At 45.2% G+C, this 22950-nt stretch overlaps 1 long non-coding RNA gene across 1 annotated transcript in view; it reads left to right on the top strand.

Moving 5' to 3' along the window:
* Positions 1-22950, top strand: part of LOC132593862 (uncharacterized) — a 155041-nt gene that overhangs the window by 73111 nt on the left and 58980 nt on the right. Inside the window, exon 3 of the long non-coding RNA XR_009559824.1 lies at positions 10449-10614. This is a non-coding gene — a long non-coding RNA (uncharacterized lncRNA). The remainder of the gene's footprint in view (positions 1-10448; positions 10615-22950) is intronic.

Below are 22950 nucleotides of genomic sequence, written 5' to 3'. Positions count from 1 at the left end.
GTCGAGCCTGAGATCTGCCGTTTCTAAACCAATTTTTCTAACCATACCTGGGTGCTGAGCACAGCTGCATGCTTGTATCACTTCCTTTGAACAACCACGAGCCACGCTGAGGTGGGCTGGAGGCTGCCACCTACGGGGTGGGTTAGAAGTCAATGCCACAATCTAAGTTTAGACAGGTAAGGCTAGGTGTCTTGAGACCAGGTGGGCAAGATCAAAAATGCAAGTTCAGAGAGCAGCAAAAAATCCCCAGGCTGAGGATGACAGAGGCTGGGACCAATGCAGGAACATGAGCTGTGGGTTTAATGCCAAGAGAGCAAACTACCAAGGTCAGGTTGTCCCAGGCCCATGGAGGCAGCACAGGGTTAAAGCTTGATTCGGCCCAATCCAGGAACTCCAAATGTCCCATGTTCTGGGATGGAATCGAGTGAGTGGGACTGAAATCACCTGGGATGTTCACAGCCAGCATAGGAAATACGGGAAGCCAGGATGTTCTTGAAAGAAGGGAGATGAAAAATAAAAAGTGCAGAGGAAATGGTTCGGTCTCTATCATGCACCCTGTTGTTGTTTTCATCAAACTGACCAAGTGTCTCTGATGTATAGAATCTTGTTAAAATGGTGCCTCTAATCTAGTAGGCCTGGGGTGGGGAGGGCCTGAGAGGCCCAAGGCTCTGCATTTCTAGCAGCCCCCCAAGCGGTGCTGATCTGAGGACCGCTCCTGTGCAGCAAGAACTTGGAGGACAGGAATGATGTCTACTTAAATGCACCAAAGAACACCTGGCAGAGACGTGTTTGGTCACTATGGGTGTGGAGGCTGATACATGATTGCCCTCAACCCTCAGATCATTTAAGGGAGTCTGTGGTTTTTCCAGAAGGTTCCACGTTTTGGAGAGAAGTAACTTTCTGCAGACGTAAGTAGAAGGACAGCATCATGCCATAAACAATGTCTACTTTACATCACCCCCTCCGTCCCCCACGCGTGTCCCTTACAGAAGACGGAGAACCTACAGAGTGAGTCAGGCTTGAGCTGACCTAGTGAAGCAAGCACCACCAATAAGTAACCTGTTACCTGGGGGTGGAGCAGCGATCCTTTCATAAACGAATGTCAATGAGGGATAATTTTCTGCTGCAGCAGAATTTCTACACCTGACAGTATTCTTAATCTACTTTAATTAAGAGGTTAATCTGTTGTAGAAATTGCTTTTCTCTGAAGCCACCTGAAATCAATTTAAACTCAATTACAAGTGGTTAGCTATTGTTTATGTGGTTAAAGATTAGAGAATACATTTTTGCTTGTCAGGAACCTTCAGAGCAAATTTTGAATGTCACGATCAGAGGAGAGTCTGAATAGTTGAGTGCTCTTTAATGGGCATGGAGAAACCATTAGAAAATGTAATCAGTCCTATTTGATGACTTGACCTTGGGACTCTGCTTGAAAAGGGTCTAATCATGTCTGTCCCATAAGTGCCACCAGGATGGCTCTGCTGAAATTAATTGATCATTACGTGCTTTCTGAGAGCCTAATATACCCTATTTGATGGAATATAAATTGCAGAAATAATCTGTAAATTATATAACAAGCTTCAGAATACATTTGCCCTCTGTCGCTTTAGCACAGATTAAATCTGACAGCTAGTTTCAAAATGATCAAAAATCGCTTAACTCCTCCAATAGTTTGGAATGCTTGAGTTTTACAAAGAAAAAAAAATATATTGCACGGCATGTGCCCAGTCTGTAAATGTGAATTACAATCCGTTTTTCCATCAGTAAAACATAGAGATAAAAAGAGGCCTGAAAAGGTTTTCTGGGGCTTGAATGCATTATTTTATTCAATTGCTTAGTAAGGTACTTAGCTGCTATTAAAAATTTGGATGTGTGTCAGAGACAAGGAAACTGTTTTGAATCCTCTCCACTTCCGCACTAAGTATATGAAAGAATTGCGTGCCTCTAATAGGCCAGCCAGCTTGCTAATGTGATGCCCCGTCGTCTGGTTGGGCGATCCACAATGACAGCGCCCTCCACTGATTCTCGGTGGGTTAAAGGTTTCTTGACATCCTTTCAGGTGTCCAAATGATGAATCTAAGTTACCTCCTCTGTTTTTGCGTATTCTTCTGGGATCAAGACATTCTGCCATTATAGTGCACACAATCCATGACGTTTTGGTTAAAGTTGCAGGAAGCCTTCCTCCAGAACACTTCCCCCCTCCAGAGAATTATTAAAGGAATTTTCCTTTGAGCTGACACTTTTCGTATTTGAACCAGACCTTCCAGGATTTTCTTCCATACATGGTGAATGGTTAACTATTGAGTAGAAGTCCGTTATTCCTGCTTAATTGGCATCACGAGAGAGATCACATTTTTGGAGCCTGAAAAAAAAAGTGTGATGAAGTGGGCACAGAGTAGTGTTTTGTGTAAGAGACTGGGGCAGCTCCCTAGATGGCAGGATGGTAGTAGGTTTTCTGGGAACTGGACCGTTGAAAGCTAACATCTCTTGGACGTTGAGTCGGGGGTGAAGCTCAGCGATGAGGGCCATATTTGGTCCGTGAGGGCTCTGGGTCAGGTGCCAGCTCTGTCCTTTAATAATTGTGAGCCTTTGGGCAGACTTCTTAGCTTCTGAAAGCCTCAGTTCCCCCAGCTGTAAAATGGAGATAATAGTGAAGATTAACGGCAGTAGGGTGTATAAAATGCCCAGTAGAGTGTCACACACATACACTTACTAAGCTCTTCATCATAATTAAGCAAAGCATAAAATGATTTGGTGTCTCTGTTTTCTGAGCCCTAAATAGGGGTGCATGATTTGAGAAAGGTGGTTTTTCCTAGCTGGTGAAATTTTTGATATGAAGAGTCTTACAGTGTTACCGAAAGGAAGCTGTCTTCGATTTTTCATTTCACAGACACCCTTTAGGACAGCTCCCTGTGGAGTGAGGATGGGGGTGAGGGAGAAGGAAGATATTTAAGACAAACTCTGCTCTGGGAGCAAGGCCCTGAGCTGTAGTCTTGGCTCCGCCGTAACCCAGCTGTGTGAGGTTGAGAGCAAGGGGTCCCTCCTTCTCTGGGCTCAGTTTATTTGTGTAAAACGACAGGGCTGCACAGATGTCTGTTAAGGTGGCTTAGAGCACTGAGATTCCACAGTCCTTCCTTGCTGGCCATCTCTGTAAGACCATTTCCTGCTCCACACCCAGGAAATGGTTGGAGAGTGGGCACACACAGGGCAGCCTGGACGGCGCGGTGACCCCGTATCTGCATGTTTCAGCCTCGTGCCGCCTGACCCGCAGGCTCAGCGGCCATGGCTCATGGGCCCAGCCGCTCCGCAGCATGTGGGATCTTCCCATACCGGGGCACGAACCCGTGTGCCCTGCATCGGCAGGCCGACTCCCAACCACTGCGCAACCAGGAAAGCCCCCTTTGAACCTCTTTGAATTGGCACAGACCATGGTGTCGACCAGTCACCCTGAAACCCTTATTGCAAAGGAGGCTGTTGGAGGACCTCACCCCGCCCCCTGGCTTGCTTCACTCCTTCAAGTTGCCTCCACACCTTCCCAAGGGCGTGTCTGTGCCCCTTCCGTGGGTTCCTCTCTCAGAGTTCCAGTTCCTTAAGGGTCAATCCTCATGACCATGCAAATCCCTCAAAGAAGGTCCGCACTTTGGGATCTAAATAAGTTGTAGGGACTCCCCTGGCGGTCCAGTGGTTAAGACTTTGCCTTCCAATTCAGGGGGTGCAGGTTCTATCCCTGGTTGGGGAGCTAAGATCCCACATGCCTCGTGGCCAAAGAAAAAGAAAACATAAAACAAACAACATTGTAACAAATTCAATAAAGACTTTAAAAATGGTCAAAATAATCTTTAAAAAAATAAATAAGTTATACATCACTTTGTAAGAGTCTCTGAGCACACGTTTTGTTATGAACGGAGAGGAGAGGGTTTGGGGACACAGAGGTTCTAGCCTGGGCTAGAGGATTAAACCAAGAATCTGGGAAGTGTGGGCAAGAGGCTGCGACAGGACGAAGGACCGGCAGCTTTCACACATCTCCCTGGACTCAAAGTTCTGGAGGTCAGCAGGAAGCAGGTGAAATGGGGAGAGACATGGTCCTCTCTCTGTAGAGTGATTCTCCTCCTGCTGGTTTCAGGTGCTGGTACTCCTAGCCCTCTGCTATCTGCAAGAGAACAGAGAATCCTCATGGGCAACAGGACAGTGGAGAGGAGGTTTGGAGAAACCTCACTGCAACTCATTTTAGGTCAGAAGCACATGCAAATAGCACGCTGCCCCTGGACCTGATTTTCCTCAGATGCTAAGTCGCCTTCCAGCTGTGAATTTCTATGATTCTGTTTTCCTTTGCTGTCCCATAAGAACTGTGCCTTTTGGCCCCATGTGAGGGTTCATCCGTAGTGTAAACCCACATGCAACTTCCCATGACACACCATGGTTTGCCAGTCAGGCCACAGGTGAGTCCTGTTGCAAGCAGTCCTGAAGAAATTGTACCCGAGAGCAGGTTTGTATAATATTAGAACCTCAGCATCACAAAATCCAAGCTAGTGATGGACCACACCTCCGGTGGCTCACGTCAGCCCACGGCATTGAGTGTGATGTGCCGGTCAATGACTGACCTCAGATAGAGTCAAAAGCCATGACGTCAATATCTACAGAGTAACCTCAGTCCAATATTCAGCATTACCTTGCATCAAGTCATTCACTTGAGAACTCAGCAACTGAACCGAATGCAGGAACAGATGCCCAACGAGGACACGTGCAGACAAAAGGAAATTCCGACCGAGGAGATAATCTCCATTGATTTAGTCACACAACGAAAGGTTTCACTCCTGCACGAAATACTTTAACAGGCAAAGGTTTTCTGCTTTGTACTCTAAATGCTGTGCCTCCTTTTCCCTAGAAATAGCAAGCTTACTATGTCACACTAAATTCCTTCTGCCCGTTGAATCGTCTGGCATGGAGTTTTGGACATTTTGTCTAAAAAGAAAAAAAAAAATAGGTCATTTGCTTTTTCTCTCCATAACTCTTTTGTTCATTCACTGGGTACTTCAGCCAAATCCTATTGAAGGAAGGAACTGTGGCTTACGCTGCGTGCAGATGTGATGTGAGGTTTGCGTTCTCCAGTAAAGCCGTCAGAATATTTTATAAAAACTAGCTGCATCCTTATGCAACCATCATATCTGTATATTCTCCTCTAACCTTTTGTGTGTCTATTTATATGGTTGTAATAAAAGTTGACACATACTCTTTCATTTATCCTTTTAACTCCATGCGTTGGTTACATAGGCGTCATTTTAATGAGTGGAGAAGAATCCATCAGATGAATAGAAATACATGCCATTGTGGCAGATTGCAGAACTGACCCTCATTCTTCACCCCTCTCTGTTTCTGCATTCTTTGCCATGTGATTTCGTTGCCCCTCCCAGCAGGGGATGGAGTTGATTTTCCAGCCCCTGGAAGATGGGCTGGCCTTGTGACTTCACTCTGACCACCCAAATGTAGCAGAAGCAAGTGATGGTGTGCTGATTTCAAGCCAGTGCCTCAAGAGTGCTTGAGGACAAGAGGCCTTGAGTACTTCTGCTCGCCTTCTTGGAACCCTGCTGTAGACTGCTATCGCGAGAAAAATCCCGAGCTAGCCTCCTAGGGACTAAGAAACCATGTGGAGTGAGGGCCGGTCACCCCAGCCATTGCAGCTGCCCCTTCCTGGACCAATCAGCTCCTGGTTATATGTCACCTAAAATCATGGACAGGTAATTTAAGTATATAATAATAAAAAGGATGATGATTATTGTTTGCTAACATTTATTGAAACCTTGTTATCGGTGGTCAGTTAATCTGCTTCCTTCCTTCTTTTTAGACTTAATTATCCCTTTATTTACTAATTCCCATAACGAACATTTACTGAATGCCCTTAGATAGGTGTTTGGTTAGATTCATTCAGTCACTGATACCTCTGTGAGCTGGGCAGTAATCCATATGTTGGGGATACGACAGTGAACATAAAAGGTCCGTCCCTGGGCTTCCCTGGTGGCGCAGTGGTTGAGAGTCCGCCTGCCGATGCAGGGGACACGGGTTCGTGCCCTAGTCCGGGAAGATCCCACATGCCGCGGAGCGGCTGGGCCCGTGAGCCATGGCCGCTGAGCCTGTGCGTCCGGAGCCTGTGCTCCGCAACGGGAGAGGCCACAACAGTGAGAGGCCCGCGTACCGGGGGGGGGGGGGGGAAGTATGTCCCTGTTCTTGGGGACTTTCCTGGCGGTTCAGTGGTTAGGCCTCCGCTCTTCCACTGCAGAGGGCACAGGTTCAACCCCTGGCTGGGGAACTAAGATACTGCATGCCACACAGCCAAAAAATAAAGAGTCCCTATTCTTAAAAAGTTTACATTCTAGTGGGGTGGGGGACAGGCATAGACAAGTCTATGGCATGTCAGGTGGTAATAAGTGTCATAAGAAAAAAAAGGGAAGAGTGATAGGGACAGAAGCAGAGTAGAAATAGTAAAAAATGTTTTTGTGAAGGTGATCAGATAGAGTATAAATATAAATTTTTGTTCTGAAGTCTTGAAATTGTTAGAGGTTTTTTTTTCTTTAGAATAAATTCAGATAATCTAAATCTCTTTAGGGCAGCATTTCTGAAATTTGGTCCCTAACCTGCTAAAATCCCCTCTGCTATGTGTTTGCACACCTTTAGAGCTGGTACCTGGAAAAGGAAAATAGTCTAAAGAAGCAGGAGCATCTGACCCTGGAGGTCACCTTGTCCTTAACTTGTCAGACACCGCTTGCAGCCAGTCTGACGTCAATCAGCAAGGCCTGACATATGATTCATCTGTGTTCGTACCATTGTTGGTTCCTGTTATTGTTTTTCTCCTCACATTGTAGTTAATCATTTGTTTGAGTTTGGTTAAACACTCACGTGCCTTATTAGGCCTTTTCCTACAGTTTCATGTGGGCCAAACCCTTGGTGAAAATGTAGGTATGGGTCAGGTCTCTATCAGGGATCTAAGGCCCCTCTCCCGTTCCCAAGGGGGCCAGCGCGCTGGAGTGACAGGTCAGAAGGAATAAACCCAGTTTGTAAAGCAAAATCACAGATATCCATAGGTTGGAAGACAGAACGTGTCTTTCTTCCTACAAGCAAATTTTAGAGAATCTTGAAGCTTCTCTTTTTCCTCTGAAATTACTCTCAAATTTTAAAAGAATTCGATCCTGAGCCATTGACCTGAATCCACTACAAATAAAAAGAGAAGGGAGGCCAACGAGGATTTAAGGATAAACACAGGAAGGACAGAGACCAGACTCCACCAGGATTTCAAAAACCCAGATCTGCTTACAAAGCACGTTCTAACCCGAAGTTTCTGAGTTGACAAGTTACCCCCTAAGATATGCAGACACAAAGGGAAGAGCTTAATGAAACTCTCCTCCTTCCTAGCCAGGGTAAGGCACAAACAGCAGGAGACCTTTAGCAAGTTTTTCTTCCTTTCCTTTCCTTTCCCTTCCTTTCCCTTCCTTTCCCTTCCCTTCCCTTCCCTTCCCTTCCCTTCCCTTCCCTTCCCTTCCTTTCCCTTCCCTTCCTTTCCTTTCCCTTCCTTTCCTTTCCTTTCCTTTCCTTTCCTTTCTTTCTTTCTTTTTTTCCTTCCTTCCTTCCATCCTTCCTTTCTCTTTCTTTCTTTCTTTCTAATATCCTCCCTCTTAGCTTGACGGCAAACAGGACAGATACTCTGGCCCTGACTTCTCCTTCTGGATTTGGAAGCCTTTTTCCTACCCAGTTGTCAGAAGTCTCTTTGTCCTCAAACACAGAAAGAGGTAGATCTCACTACCATCCACAGTATGCTTCTGATCAGGATCCAAATGAAATTCCAGACCAGCCTGGAGCCTCTCAAAGCCAGGCCGAGCCTAAGGCTGAGCCCTGCTTGCAGAAACGATTAATGACTTGCGGTAATCACCCAAGTTCAAGGAGCCTGCAAACTCCTGAAACCAGGCTTTGGAAATGCAGAAGTTTCTCCTGTTAGTTCATCTTGTCACCATCTGGTTAAATTTTATCATCCTTACTGCTCTATGATTAATTTTTTATGCCATAGATTTCTGCCACTCAGTTGTAATTACTGAGAACAGGAAATTTCAGCGGGACCAGATCTGATTATTCGGAATGGCAAAGTTGGTAAAGAGTTCTTTAAGAGACGTTTCTTGGGATTGTCAAATTTCAAAAGCTGAATGGAGCCACTGAAATCAACTGGTTCAAAGAGTTCACTGATAGATGAGGAAACCTATGAGAGTTAGCCCAGCCGGTTGATAGCAGAGCAAGGACAAAAATCCCAATAGCCACATCCCTGGTCCAGTGATGTTTATACCAGGCTCCGCTGCCTCGAGAGCTAGTTCAAACCAGAAGCAGCCACTCCTCTCCGTTTGGGTGGGATCATCAACTCCAGGATGGAATTTGGTCAAATGTCTCATTGCATCGTCACATCGCTTTGAAACTCCAAGTTCTTTGGACACAGAGTTCTTATCTACATGATGTGAACCAATAAATTCTCTGGAAAAAAAATCAGTCCAACACTTGGCTGGTGTCTTGGAGGGGAAGAAAGAAAAATTCGGTGATTAAATTTTTAAAACTGAATTAAGCAGCTGTGCTTGCATCCTGTGGACACTCCTATTATGCCTGGACCAAGCTGTCCGAAGTCGGGGTTGGGTCACAGAACTGTATGGAAATTGTACGGTGGTTCTGTCATAGCGGCAAGTGACGTATCAGCCCTTTGTTGTTGTCCAGGGTGATGGGGAAGCTCCAGGTTTTAGTCTACTGATTACTAAACTGTCAGGCTACGTTCACTTCTGAACAGTAGAATGTTTTTTTCAAGTAAAATAGTTATGTGTCATCTCTACACGTAAAATAGATCAGGGTGACATTTTATGCTTAAAATGATACATTTCCCCTCTCTAAACACAATAAATGAGAAAAATAAAATGGTCTGATTGAACTAACATTTGCACTTGTGAGTTAGAAGAGTCATTTTTAGTCTCAGAGCCGCGTCAACACGTGATTCGCCTCCCTATGTGGATTTATTGGCACCATAACTGATTCACCCGGTGTATCACGTGCTCAGCCCACGGTCCGGCTCATGGGAAATATGAATACATCAATGACTCTTAGCTTGTGAGCTTCAGAAAGGCAGGAGCTGCATCTTAACTCGCCATGTATCCGCCCTTCCCTGAAATCACCTACTGCCATCCGATGAATGTTGGTTGGATTAGGAGGTAATGAGTTGGTACTTGATGACGTTGAGTAAGAGTGGTCCACGGGAGAGCTCAGAGCAGCGGAGGGCTGTAGCCAAGTCGGTGAGTTCAATGGGATGCTCTAACTGCAGTGTGATGCGTGAGTTAGAGCCGAATGTGTCAGCCTGCTTCATACAGATTCTTCCTCCTTGCGGTGTGTGCAATGAACGGCATTCTCTGGTCCATGTGGTCGTCAGGGCAGGGACATTTTTCAGCTCCTTCTCTAGCCTTATAGATTTTTATCTCCTCTGTGGGCCTTTGGGCCTCTTCAGATCAGCGCCTTGATTTGGACCTTCATCATCTTTCACCTGGACTATGGCAGTGACACTCCAAGGAGAAGTATACCTGTCTCAAGAGTCTACCTTTGCCAGTTCATGCTGTGCTGTGTTAGAAAGTTTATTTTCTAAAACTCAGATCTTGTCAATGAACTCACCTGCCTCAAAGCCTTCAATGGCTCCCTAGTGTCTGTAGGTTAAATTTCAAACCCCTTTACAGGGCATTCAAGGTCATGCTTTTCCTTCACTGCCACTGCCCCCCACCTCATGTGACCATTAATTTACCTCCATGGAGGAGACAGTTCTCTCTGGGGCCTCTGCTCCTTTCCTTGTGTTATTTTCACCTGAATGCCCTGGCACACTCTTTGCCTTTTGTGTCTGTCACCCAGTGGAGAGCACTGCCCATCACGACAGGTAACATCTCTCACCATTCTCTTCCCCGTGTTTAGTCCATATTTCGTATTGGATACGAAATATGTATCCAATAAATATTTGTTGAATGAATAAAAAAATAAAACGCTGATAACTATGATTTGCGTTGAATTAAAAATCAAATATCTTTTCATTACTAGAAGAGTGAGATGGCTCAGTTCAGTTCAGTGCCATACATAGTGGGAAACGCAAAGAGTGATAGGCAGAATCTCTACACTTTAGAGGGTCAGTCGGAAACAATCAGTGATGGCAAGAAATATGAAAATGATCAAAAGAAAGGGGCCAACTAGAAGAGGTAAACCCTAGCAGTGATCTTCTTACTGAATTCCCTGCCTGTGATTTCTGTCCCCTCCAATCTGTACATGTTTCTCAGATTCATCTTCTCAAGTACCCTTTTGCCTATATCAGCTCTCATCTTAAAAACCAAATGTCCTGAGATCCTTGTCACCGACAGATAGAAGTCCAAACCACTTATTCAAGCCATTTATTCCTCCCACAGGATCCAGTCTTTGGCTGCTATGACCTGCCCTTGTGGGATTCTGTCTTGCTCTGGGGAGCTTCTCCCATACCACCAGGCTGTGTTGGTCCATTCTTGCAAGGATGCTAAGAGCTATGGAAACCCTGAGGCAGCAACACTGTCCTGGGAGCAGTCATCATCTGCACAGGTATGTGACACCTCAGTTGTCTGATTCTCAGGAGGCAGGTCTCAGTGTCACATACTGAACACTGTTTTCTATTTCTCTTTTTTTTTAAGTTCTTTTCTTAAATGTATTCTTAATTTTTTAAGCTGAAATGTATTTGTGCAAATCACCCCCTCATAGTGTACATTCAGAGTACTTCTGCCTGCAGGAGCCTCGGGAGAATAACTGGGGTTTTCTCTCCTGGCCTCTCCCCCTACAGTCAGGATCTACTCGGATACTATTCAGCTCAGCTTCCATGTCTCCCAAAGTCTGCTCCCTCCCTACGCTCCAGCAAAGATTCTAGCGTTCAGAGCTGTGAGAATCACCCAGGAATTGGTTAAAATGCATATTTCTGAGCCTTACCTTGGAGAACTCTGCATGTTAGATCAACATTCTGGCTGACTTTGATACAGGAGGTTCACTGCCTACACTTTGAGAAACATCTTAAATGTGGCCATCAACAATTCTGCATGTATTCATTCATTCATTCATTCATTCATTCATTCATTCTTGTATCTAGTCACAAACACAGGTATTTCTTCTACAGCAGAGCTTTTTAAAAAATTTTTTATTTTATTGATGTATAGTTGATTTACAATGTTGTATTAATTTCTACTGTACAGCAAAGTGGTTCAGTTATACATCTATATACAGTCTTTTTCATATTCTTTTCCATTATGGTTTCTCCCAGGATATTGAATATAGTTCCCTGTGCTATACAGTAGGACCTTGTTGTTTATTTATTCTATATATAGTAGTTTGCATCTGCTAATCCCAAACTTCCAATCCATCCTATCTCCACCCTCCTCCCCCTTGGCAACCAGCAGTCTGTTCTCTATGTTACAGTAGAGCTCTTATAACAAGACTTGCATATGATGGGATCAATTAAGAAGAATGAGTTACATCTAATGTTATTAGTTATAAACAATTGTCTTCTAAATCCAACCAGTAATCCTATATCCTTAAGGAAAAAACAATGCTCAAGTCTTCCCCACACAGCTGCTTGGAAAAGCTGTGTGATATATTTGTCCCTCAGTGAATGATAAGAAAATATGAGAAATCTGCCCTTACACGGTAAGGGGAAAAGAAATACCCCACTTAAGCTGGGTGGATGGATTTGCTCAATGATGTTTAATTTTTTAAGCTATGCTCTTATGCATATATTTAAAATTCCCAAAGGAAAAAAATAATTTTGGAATTGCACATCTGAAAACTTAGCCTAAGGCCCTAATATGATTTTCGATAACTAAATATGCGTTAGGAACACAACCCTCAAAGTACAGAGAACAAATTGTATTGGTTCATTGAGCCTACCGAGTTCCAACTACTATGGTAGAGACACAACGATAGCATTCTCTACAAACTTACACGACTTACTTTCCTGGCTTCAAGGGTTTTGTCAGGGTTTAGTGGGTGGTGACCTATGATAACCATATTTTCCCATCTAAAATCATACATGGTCTTACAAATTTGAAAGTGAGATTATTCTTAAAATCCCTGGATGCATGTTCCTCTTTCCACATGAATTCACCAATTTGGACAGACTGATCTCTTCACGGTCCCTAACCTTGCCCCACACCTTCCTCCCACCTCTCTTTAGCTCATACAGTTTCCCATTCTTGGAATACCCTCCTTTCTATTGTTCTAACCACCTAAGCCTAACTTTTATCCAAGATCCAGTTAATGTTCTACTTCTTTGTGAAGTCAACCTAAGCCATCTCAGACCACATTGAACTTCAGCATAACTCTATCCCTTATTGTTTACACTCTTACTTGGTATTTCACAGATGCCAAGGCAGCATTACAAACCTTCTTACATACAGATCCCATTTCCCCAATTACACTACTGCACAGCCCTTTGGAGGGCAGTGATCATGCCATATGTATCCTTGCATTCACTAGACTGATTATAGGATCAGACCTATGGTAGGTACTCCTTAAATTTAAGGTATGAATGAGAACGTGGACATCGTCTTTATTCTTCGTGTGTGTGTGTCAGATTTTCTCTGTGGTTGACCCATTCTGTTGTGCAGGCTCTGAATTCCACTCACGTTCTATGACATCTAAACTTTCAGTGATGGGTGTTGTCAAGTTCAAAGCTATCTCCTGGGGTAACGTCCATTTCAAATCAAGAGCCACAAACTCATAAGCTTTCTGGGGCCAGTCAAGAAACCTCACAGGACAGTGCCCACCCAGCTCCATATTCTTGCTATGAGGGAACACAAGCGAAGCCCAACCTAGCCGTCAGAGCGGAGCGTGTTCGTGCCCAAGGTGTACACCACTAGGGCTCTAGCTCTATCAGCAATCCATGGTCTTTGATCTCACTGCTAGGACAGTTTGTTCCCTGGTTAAACCCCTCTTGCCACCCTGACCGGAATGCAAATGCCTGTCTGGACCCAGATGCAAAGACCCACCTCCAGGTCTACCCTAACCTTGGTTGACCTCTTTGCACAGAGTCAGATTGATTCTCCGTTATCAATAAAGTCTCTCTGGGCAAGGCTTTTTGGTGGCTTCCACCTCTGCCTGGAGTTCCATGGCCAGTGGTACTCATCAAGCTCTGACTCTCTGCTGCCCTCCACAGGCCTTGGACCTCACTGCCGTTGCCATTTAGCCTGGTTAACTCTTGGCCTTCCGGATGAGAGAAAGGTCTTAGAGCCTGAGATAGATTAAGTATTTTGCGTCAAGTGCTTTTGTGTGTTTGGTCATTCATTTTTGTTCTGGTTATGTGCGGGTAGGTGCTTTCTTCTTGACTTACTTGCAGTTATTGTAGGTACTTTCTGTTTTTTTCTGCTTCTATACCTACCATCTTTTTTTCCTTCTATTTAAAATAGCAATGCTATGAAGTAGAAGTCAATTATCTTGGTAAAGACAGTATGATTTAACTGAAAGCATGTGACATTTGGAGTAAGACAGATCTGAGTTTTAATCCGGACTCTACCAGTTACTGGCTCTATGAACTTGGGCAATATTTTTCTGTTTTGTTCCTCTCTGAAAAGGGCATTATGTAATCATATGCAAGCAAAACTGACTCATAGATGGTACTTAATACTGGGTTTTTCCCCCCTTCTTCACGAGGTGTTTTCACTTTGAGTAAGGTAGCCAGTCGTCAGCTTTCTTGCTATAGAAATTAGCAGTCACTGCGTGGGAGACATTTGTAATCGACTTCTCCCCTCTGCTCACCCCCCTTTGTGTCTTCAGTCTGTGGTCTCTCAGATTCAGGAGAGAGAATACACATCGGGCAGACGTTTAGTCAGCAAGCCCAGCACTTTCTCCCACTGACTAAAGGACCTTACTTCACCTGCAAGCTCAGGAGCCATCCTTTGACTGTGAGCCACAACCCTCATGAAGTGTTAGTTATATGAAAACTAGGCAGACTGCTATGTCCTGTTAAACAAATCTGGGTCTGGAAGGGCTCGTTGGAAGGCTAGGTGCCAGTTTCTAAGCATAACAGCCATATGTGATTCTGCTGCCAACACTGGTCCAAGGCAAGACCTGAGCTCCATGACCATCTGTTGAATTTTCACTGTCAGAGATTTTACATATCATATCGTTGAATCATCAGAAGAGCCTTGTGTGTTAGGCTCTCATTCCCATTTTACAGATGAGGCAACTGAGGCTCAGAGAGGTGGAAGTAACTTTCTCAAGGTCATATCACTAGTAAAGGTCAGAGCTGGGATTTGAAGCAAGGTCTGACTGAACACAAGGTGTTGTGTTCCACTACCTCTAAAATTAAGGGGTCTGAGAGCCAGCCAATGGGGAGGGCAACCTGAAGGGATATAGGTCTTCACTTGGCTCCACAGGGAGACACAGGTATCGGCACCTCGTTGCTCCATGGGGTCTCTTAAAGGCTAGGTTGAAGGCCGGTTTTAACTATAATACTGTACAATAATAATGTCAGATCATAGCCTTTTGTCTGTTGCTGATCCAGTGTTGATTGATAGGTTACATTTTTAAAGATTGCATCAGTAATTCATGCTAATTCATTACTCCTGAATTAGCGTAATGCTTCAGATCATCTTGTTGTAATTCAGCATAATTATCTATAATTAAAAATAAATTCCTGTAAGGTGAGAATATTAATTCCTATCCAAATCTCTTTATTTCAGTTGTGCCTATCAACCATTACCCAGCTCTCACTCAACAACTCTGAACACTTACTGTGGAACTGACTTTGCTCTGTCCAGTGAGTTTACACTTCCTATACCATGGCACACTCTTCTCTCTTTGGGTCAGCATTTCTCTGTGTATTTTGCATTAGTAAATGTTCTTAAAGTTCATGGCTTTTGTTTGTTGTGGTTTGATTCACTCAGAGATTCTGATGAAAGCTATGAAGCACATTCAAGGACAAAAACACACAGGTTCATACGCATAGATTGTGCATGGAATTTCAGGATAAGCAAGGATGCCCTAGGACCTTCTTAAGTGGGGTCCCCAGACCATCAGCATTAGCATTGCTGGGAGCTTGTTGGAGAGGTAAATCCTTTGGCCCTAAATAAGAAACTCTGGGTCTGAGGACCAGTAATCTGGGTTTTAACAAGCTTTTCAGATGACTTTGATGACCAAAAGTTTGAGAGCCCTGACACGAGGAGGAGTTAAGAACCTTGCCCTGGCAGGATGCCATTCACATCCTGCAATAAACATCAGCTCTGTGAGTGCAGAAAGGGTAATGTATCCTTGCAAGCTCTGATCCCGTTACCTTCCCTGGGTGCTAACGACTGCTTCGTGCTCAGCCCAAGGATCCATTTGCTCACGGGCAGCAAGGAGGGGCCTGGTGGCACCATCGCTGAACCTGCTGGGTGCCTGGGAACATTCCAGAAGATTCAGGTGGTGATAGAAATGGGCAGGTCCTGTCCCTGGGTCCCTACCCATGCTTAGATTGCTCTTCAGCCCCACCTGTCCTGATGTAGGAATCATCCTTGCCCTTGAGGCCAGAGTGGTCTCTATAGCAGAGCCCGAGTGTCATTAGTGAGAACACAGTTTGCTGCTTAGAGTTTCAAGAAGTCAACTTTTGGAGTCAATCTCTAAGTTTTTCCATGCAGGAAATTTGACCTCTCATCCAGGTAACTTGGTCATTAGACCTGCGTTTTTAACTTTGCTTCCATGTTTAAGTTTTATTGTGTGAGGAGAAATTACTTAGATTCACAAAAACGTTCTCACCTGAGGCCCGAATCTTTCTCGAGTAAATGTTTTGACACGCGGTTTATTGCCCCAATCAGCCACAGTTATTTGTCCTCTCCCAGCTCTCATCCCTTCTCTGCCTAAACCCACCCACCATCCTCGCAAATTTAGTTCAAGGAATTGAAAAACATATAAGAAGGTTTTGTAAAGTGAGCTTCCATTTAGAGATTTACTGTGCCTATGTTCATGTGTCCTCTTTAAAATGTGAGAACCTTGAGGGAGTCATGTGTTTAAAATTTTTCATTTTACTATTTCAGTGCATTAGAATTTACCCTGAGCATTGCAAGGAAGGTGCTTATAGGAGTATGGAAATGGGATTATTAATTATGTTGACCAGTTGGCTTCTCTGTGTTCAGTGGCCACGTCGCTTAAAAATTCATGTTCTTCATTTCAAGGAAGGACCAGATTGGAGAATGTAAAAAAAAAAAAAAAAATTAGGGGCAGAGTTGAGATAACTTCAAAAAGGGAATCAACATCCTCTTTGTATAAGCCCCTCTGTCCTGAACGTTTCCTCACCCTTCTGGAGACAGTCAACCTTCTATTCCTTCTTTAAGACCCAGATTAAATATTATGTCCCTTTGTACAAACACTGTCTTTGCTTATACTTTTATTGTACACTTACAACATTGTTTTGTAAATATCTGTTTTTAGGTCTGTTTTCCTGGCATTCTGGGAGCTCCTTAAATTCAAGCACTGGGTTTTATTCATTGCTTTACCTTCAGCACCTAGCACATCAGAAAGCTCAACAAGCACTCCTTGAGTTCAGAGATGTTAGCGCACAGACGATTGTCCTGTAGTGCAACGGGGGGCATTGAGGGAGAGGCACGAAACCCACTTTTCCCTAATGGGCAGCTTAGTAGATGCAGTCAGAGGCTAGCAACTTCTCTTAGTCCTACTGGAGACCAGGAAACCAAGATCCCTTTTCACAGAGAATCCATTCCCTTCCTACACTGCAGGAGAACTTACTCTCTGAAAAAGAAAAAATAGAATAAAATAAATAAGAAAAGAGGTTATTTAACTGAATATTTGAATGGGTCTCAAACTGCTAAGCGCTTTATAGGAATCTGAAAATACAAGTCCTCTGACTTTGCATTTCCCTCCAGCTGATATCCCACCTCTCTTCTCTGCTGAACAGCTGCTTCCGTTTCTTCAGCCCCATCGGTCCGTTGAAAGGGTTTTTGCCACGATGACCAGTGGTGGCCCTGGCTCTCTATCTAGGAGTCTGCGATTCTCTCCTTCGCTGACTTCTCAGTGGTACTTGGTGCTGTGATCACTCCCCGCCTTTGGAAGCTCTTCCCTTCTTTTATCAAAGCACCTATTTTTGTAACTATTAAAAAAAAAAACTAGTTGTTTCTTAGAAGCTAGCCTGCCTGACTATTTTAAAGTCTTTGTTAGTTGCCATGTTTCCTTCATGTGAATTTCTCCAACGGGTTTGGAGGAGAAAGGGGGCATTTCAGGGCCTGCATAACCAACGCATTCCCATTTGTTCAGGACTCCACCCAAACCGTTTCCTTGTAGCTCTTTGAGGTGACATTCTCCTTTCCAGCCCCAGGGCCTTTACACACTCCACCTGGCGGCCTCCCTTCCCACCTTTGCCTTCAGATCTCAGCACAAACATCCCTCCTCCTGGGAGCCTTTTCTGGCCATCTGGTCACCTCCATGCTAGGTTCGTTAGCTTTTTACTGTTCTGCCAGGACCAGGTACTTTTCCTTCAAAGCACTTATCCAAGTGTCTAAAGGTAAACCTATTTCCGGTGGTATGATTAATACCTGCCCTCCCCTCGATGGTAAGCTCCATGAGGGCAAGGACCTGGTCTGCTTGTGTAGAGCGAGTGCTCAGGAACTGTCGGCTAATAAGTAATGTTATTATTTCATTGAATCTGTAAAGCAATGCACAGCCCTCTGACCTGACCGTTCTTAGGGGGCTCCATGCCCCCTACCTCAGCATTCTTCCCTTAACAATAAAGTAGAAACATCTGTCCTTTTGTTTCAGTCTTCACCAAAGGGAGGAGAGCCTGCATTTATCTGGCAAGTTGGAGAAAAGCAACTCTGTTACATACATCTGCCTCGTCGTGGGCCATGCCCTGCTCACAGCCTGCTTGTCCAAAAGTTTGTTAGGGCGAGTGAGTGGTCATGGGTGACTCCAGTTGGCTTGTAATGAGGTGGGTAGATCTGCCTGTTTCCAGGGCGAAGCCCATTGGTCGACTGGTCTGAGCCATTTCTGCAGTCGAGCTTTATCAATCAGTCTGACATTTTGACTTCCATCTCTCTGACCTTTTGATTTTCTCAGTGAGTCAGTACTTGGGATGCTAAAACCTCGGTGTTAATTTAGTTCTCTAACAAAAATGCCAGGCTTCTTGGATTTTTTTTTTTCCTTTCCCTGTTATAACTGATGCCCTTGTTTCCTGAGCTGACTAGGTCAGAACAGTTTTTCTCTTTTCTATAAATCTTACTGAGTTTCATTTTTCCTTGGAAACTCCTTCCCTAGTCAAGTAGTGGAAGTTTCAATAACTCCTAATGCCATCCCAGAGTCACTGATGAGACGAGTCTTTCACATCTCAGCTGCCTGCCTCACCCCGACTTCTGGTAAGAGAGCTGTGGCTGGCAGATCACACTCTGAACTTACCAACAATCTCCCCCGCCCATGGAAACCGAATGACCTGCGGGTTAGGGGTAATTGGCCTGAAGGCAGAGACTCAAAGGAATCAAATTTCTACCTGGCTTGCAGCCTGTGAGGTAGACTGGCACAAAAATCAGTGCTCAAAGAAGGTCAGAAAATGATTAACCAGGCCAAACAGAATTCTTCTCAGAGAGAACTGAATCCGAAGTGTAGGCAAGCATCCGCTAGCTGGGAAGGAGGACCCAAGAAGGGAAGTGCACAACGAAGCTGGAATCTGGTCATAACTGGGGCTTGGTAAAGGGGGAACACCAGAGAGAGATCGCCGATATCCTGCTGCTGGTTGCTAGATGGATAACCAGGCTGCTAGAACTGCCTTGGATTCCAAGTGTGCCCGTGCTCCGCATCCAGTACTGTTGGGAGCCCATGTACACCTTTGTCCTTTACAGCCAACAAAGCTCAACGAAGACTCTCACAATTCCGGATGGTTCTATGTGCCTCTCCTGAATTCCCTTTCTGTTTATCCAGCACCCTCGAGGAAACTTCTACAAGGTATTCCTTAGCACAAAACAAGAGCATGTCTCTATTTCTTACCGAGCAACTCTATCCATGGTCTTGGTTTACTCCCAACTTCACACATGACCTTGTTGGCCACGGGAGCCCATGTTCTCGATGTGGTGGAATAGAGCAAATGGCGTGGGGCAGAGGTGGCAGACACACAGCTTGCAGGCTGATCCCAGCCCTTCCAATGTGCCTGGTTTGGTTCACACATATTTGTAAGAAAAATTTTTGAATTCATTTCTCACATTGAAAAAGATGGAGATTCCCCATAAAAATCCAGATTCCTAGATTCCCTGAAAAATTTGAACAACCCTCCACAGCACTGGGCCTCCTTTCCCTGAGTGCAGCCATGGGTCAGAGCTGAGTAATGGCCACCCCTTCCGTTGAATACACCCTTAGCTCTAGTTCATCCCTGGCCTGCCTCCATCACTTATGTGCCTCTCTGGTCCCTGTTGTCACTGGACTTTGAACTCACCGACAGAGAAGGAATGAGGGAGCAGATAGATGAGGAAAAGAAGCAGTTATCTCTTAAGCCAAGGCAAGAAAGAGAATTAAGGAAGGGATGCAGCCAGGACAGGATATAACAAGTGATGCTAAAGGTGGGGACCCAGCAGTGCCATTGAATTTGATTAGGAGGGGGTCACTGATGGTTTCCATGAGTCCAGAAGCCAGATGGCAAGAGGATAAAGAAGCTGATGGTGGGCAAGTTGGATATCGGAAACTCAAAGAACTGAGTCATGAAATGCAGAAGAGAGATACGACAGTTTCAGAAATATTAAATAATGGCCATTGCTAATGTCTTCAGAATTTCAGAGACTTACAAAAACTTCAAACCAAGAAGGGTAAGTCTATTATATAAGGGAAAAATAGATATTGTCCCCAAAGGAGGTGATATTTATTTATGGAAAATACGTAAGTTGGGAGGGAGAGTACTGATTACTTCATGGGGATGGTTAGTCTTCGAGAGCTAGAGAGAGGTCGTCTGTCTCCTCTGAGATTTGTAAGCTCCTGTGGCATTTTGTCCATGTTTTCGTTTTCCTATCAAGATGGAGGAACTCTGAAAAAGTTTTGATTCCCAATCGGTAGCAGCATTTCCTTTTAAAAAATGTCCCCGTGATAATTATTTTGGTCGAATATTATCCTGTGGCCTGTTTCATTTTCTCAGGGCTCTTCAGAATATCTCACGTGAAATAAGCACCCTGGATTTACACGAAGAAATTTGCTTTACAGAAAATACTGTGTAATAGCCATTAAACGTTATTTGGACTGTCTGCATATAATCACTATGAATTATGACTTCTAGTTACAAATCCACGTGCCTCAACCCACAACTGCTGAGACTTTATTCATTCAAGACCTTGAAGTGGACTTGGTTTGCGTTCTGCTTCCTTACCATCCTGAGAGTCTTACTAATGCACCCACTTCTGTCTTCCTCAAGCTCTCAGACTAGAAATATCTGCTTTTGAGTAAATACTTAAGTATTCACTAGGGCTAGACCTTCTCAGGCAGCTCTGACCAGCTCCTGATGGAGGCTAAGAAAATTCTTTCAGATTCACTCACGTGAAGTATCATCTCTTCTTTCTTTTGTGGCCTCAGGCTTCTTGCTTCCTGCTTTGTTGAAATCCATAAGTTATCAGGTAATTTTTGCTTCTCTGGCTTGATCTTTACCTGAAGCACCCGAATGCCTGAATTCCCTTCTGGGTTCAGCAGGGGGAGAGGGCTGGCTCCTTTCACTGGTGGCCGCCATCTTGTTTCTACTCCCAACTCTCATGTCTTCCCAACCCTTTCCTGCTGGTCAGCTCCTTCTCCCAGCATTGACTCCCTTCCCTGTGGCAACTCCCACAATGCACAGCTGGGAGTTTCTCTGTTTACAGTTTGCTGATGGGGAAGGTTTCAATTACACCTCAGCTGGTTCATCCTCTTTAATTTATACTCCCACTGCCTGCTCTCTTCACCTATACTTCTAACTATTAGTCACCTACGTGGAAGGAAGATATTGAAAATATCCTTCTGGGTTGACTCAATTCTATGGTTCTTTTCAATAACAACTACTTATCTGAAAGGAAAATTAAAGTCTGAGGGCAGTGAGAGATTTATAGTATCCACAGCATCAGTGGTCTTTGGAGCTGGAAAGATCTTGGAGAGAATTTAATCCAAACTATTTATTTTCCAGATGAGGCTTGGGGAAGAGATGTGATTTACTCAGGATCATTTTATTAGCTAATGTCAGATACCTTGTCTTCCTACACAAGACCATTTCCACCCCAGAGTAGTTATTGACACCATGGTTATACCTATATAGTCATACCTACGTATAACCTAGTCATGTGTGTGTGTGTGTGTGTGTGTGTGTGTGTGTGTGCGCGTGTGTGTGTGTGTGGCACTGCATTCTCTAAGACTGGCTGTTACCTGTGTGAAAGGGACGCCAGCTAGACTCACCACACTACGTTGTCATGGCAGAAACCAGAAGCCCGGGAGAGAGAGGTGTGCACGTAGCAGCAGCCGGCTTGTGGCTCTGAGCACAAGGCCCTGTGTCTTTAAGCAGAGCTCGGCAAGCTTAGAGACTGGCTTTGTTCGCTTGTCTGTGTGGAGGCGGCCACCAGCCTGTGAACGGTACCTGGAGCCGTGGGCGTTCTCAGGGGAAGCTGCCCCATGAGTCAGGCCTGCAGAGGAGTGTGGGGCAGAGTTCTCGACATGCTCAGCGATGATTCAGGGGCCCAGCTGAGACCTCGGGGTGCCAGGCTGACCAAGTAACCCACTCTCCCTGCCTGGAGTTAGCCCTGTCTGGATGGTAGGGAGTCGTCCTGACTTGCACAACCACATCATCACCACCAGCAGTCAGAAAGATGGACAGGAAACCATTCTCCTGGCAGCAGCCATGACATGTGGGCACAAGGAGAGCTGGGGAATTATGGGTTCAAATGGTCTGGGGTGACCAGCTCCCCGTGAATGAGCATATTCAGGAAGGCATCAGCGCTAGAAAGACCACGAATTCACCGGGTGTATCCACAGGGGTTACTCATCAGTGTGATACACGGGCGAGGGATGTAAATCCCTTCATGCGTTTATGGACTGTGGTCAAGGACTTGGAACAGCCCTGTGTGAAAGCAGTGAGAATGACCCAGTGACCTTGGGGCCGCCTCCCAGCCCTGCTCTGAGCTTCAGACACATCTGCAGTAGTTCAAGTGCTCTTTCTTCTTGGTCCTCAGGAGGAGAACTATTGGCCGCCTTTTCCCTGCAGATACCAGGGTGGGGCAGAACTCGTAAATATCCATCCTCTTCTCATCTCACGGCTCTGATGGCCCCCAAAGCCTTGCTGCCTTGCAGGCCAACCAGAGGCTGAGGAATAATAGAAGGAACCGTGTGTCACTCAGATCGTTCTGGCATCACTTTCCCTCGAAGTCGGAAGAGGACCTGCGGAATCTCCCAGCCCTGAATCCCCTTTGAAACCAGAAGTCACAGAGCAGAGGGTGGATTTCACATGGAGGTGCCAATGAGCAGATGCAGCCCGAACCATCACGTCTTTCCAGGGAGATAAGGGGATGCAGGGCACGTGATCTGTAAGGGTTTTTATTTGCTTGTTCTTACCTTGAATCCTTCAGGCATTCTTGTTGGAGAGCGAGTCCTGGGAGAACAGCTTCCCTGAGTGGCTGGTCCATGTTGAAGGGGCACAGCGAGCACCGTGGGGGAGCTACAGCGGCCGGTAAGGGATGACCCCTTGGCGATGCTCCACGTCAGTACGCAGGCACAGTGGGAGCAGCGAATGTGTAACCTTGAGTTACAAGGAGCCGCGGCCCACGATGGCTGGGTCCTGTCGACGGGGGCTGCGGTTATTGCAAGAAACAGGGGGCAGTGCAGGAGAAGTTCTCTTCTCAGAAACCACAGTATGGTTAGTCCACCCGGAGATCAGAGCTGGAGGCAAGATGGCTCTCGGGACCTTGGGACTCGGAGGTGGTGGAATTTGTG

Source organism: Globicephala melas, chromosome 18 (assembly GCF_963455315.2).
Source record: "Globicephala melas chromosome 18, mGloMel1.2, whole genome shotgun sequence".
NCBI classification, from domain to species: domain Eukaryota; kingdom Metazoa; phylum Chordata; class Mammalia; order Artiodactyla; family Delphinidae; genus Globicephala; species Globicephala melas.
The sequence above is the reverse complement of the archived record's forward strand: the minus strand, read 5'-3'. Positions and strand labels throughout refer to the sequence as shown.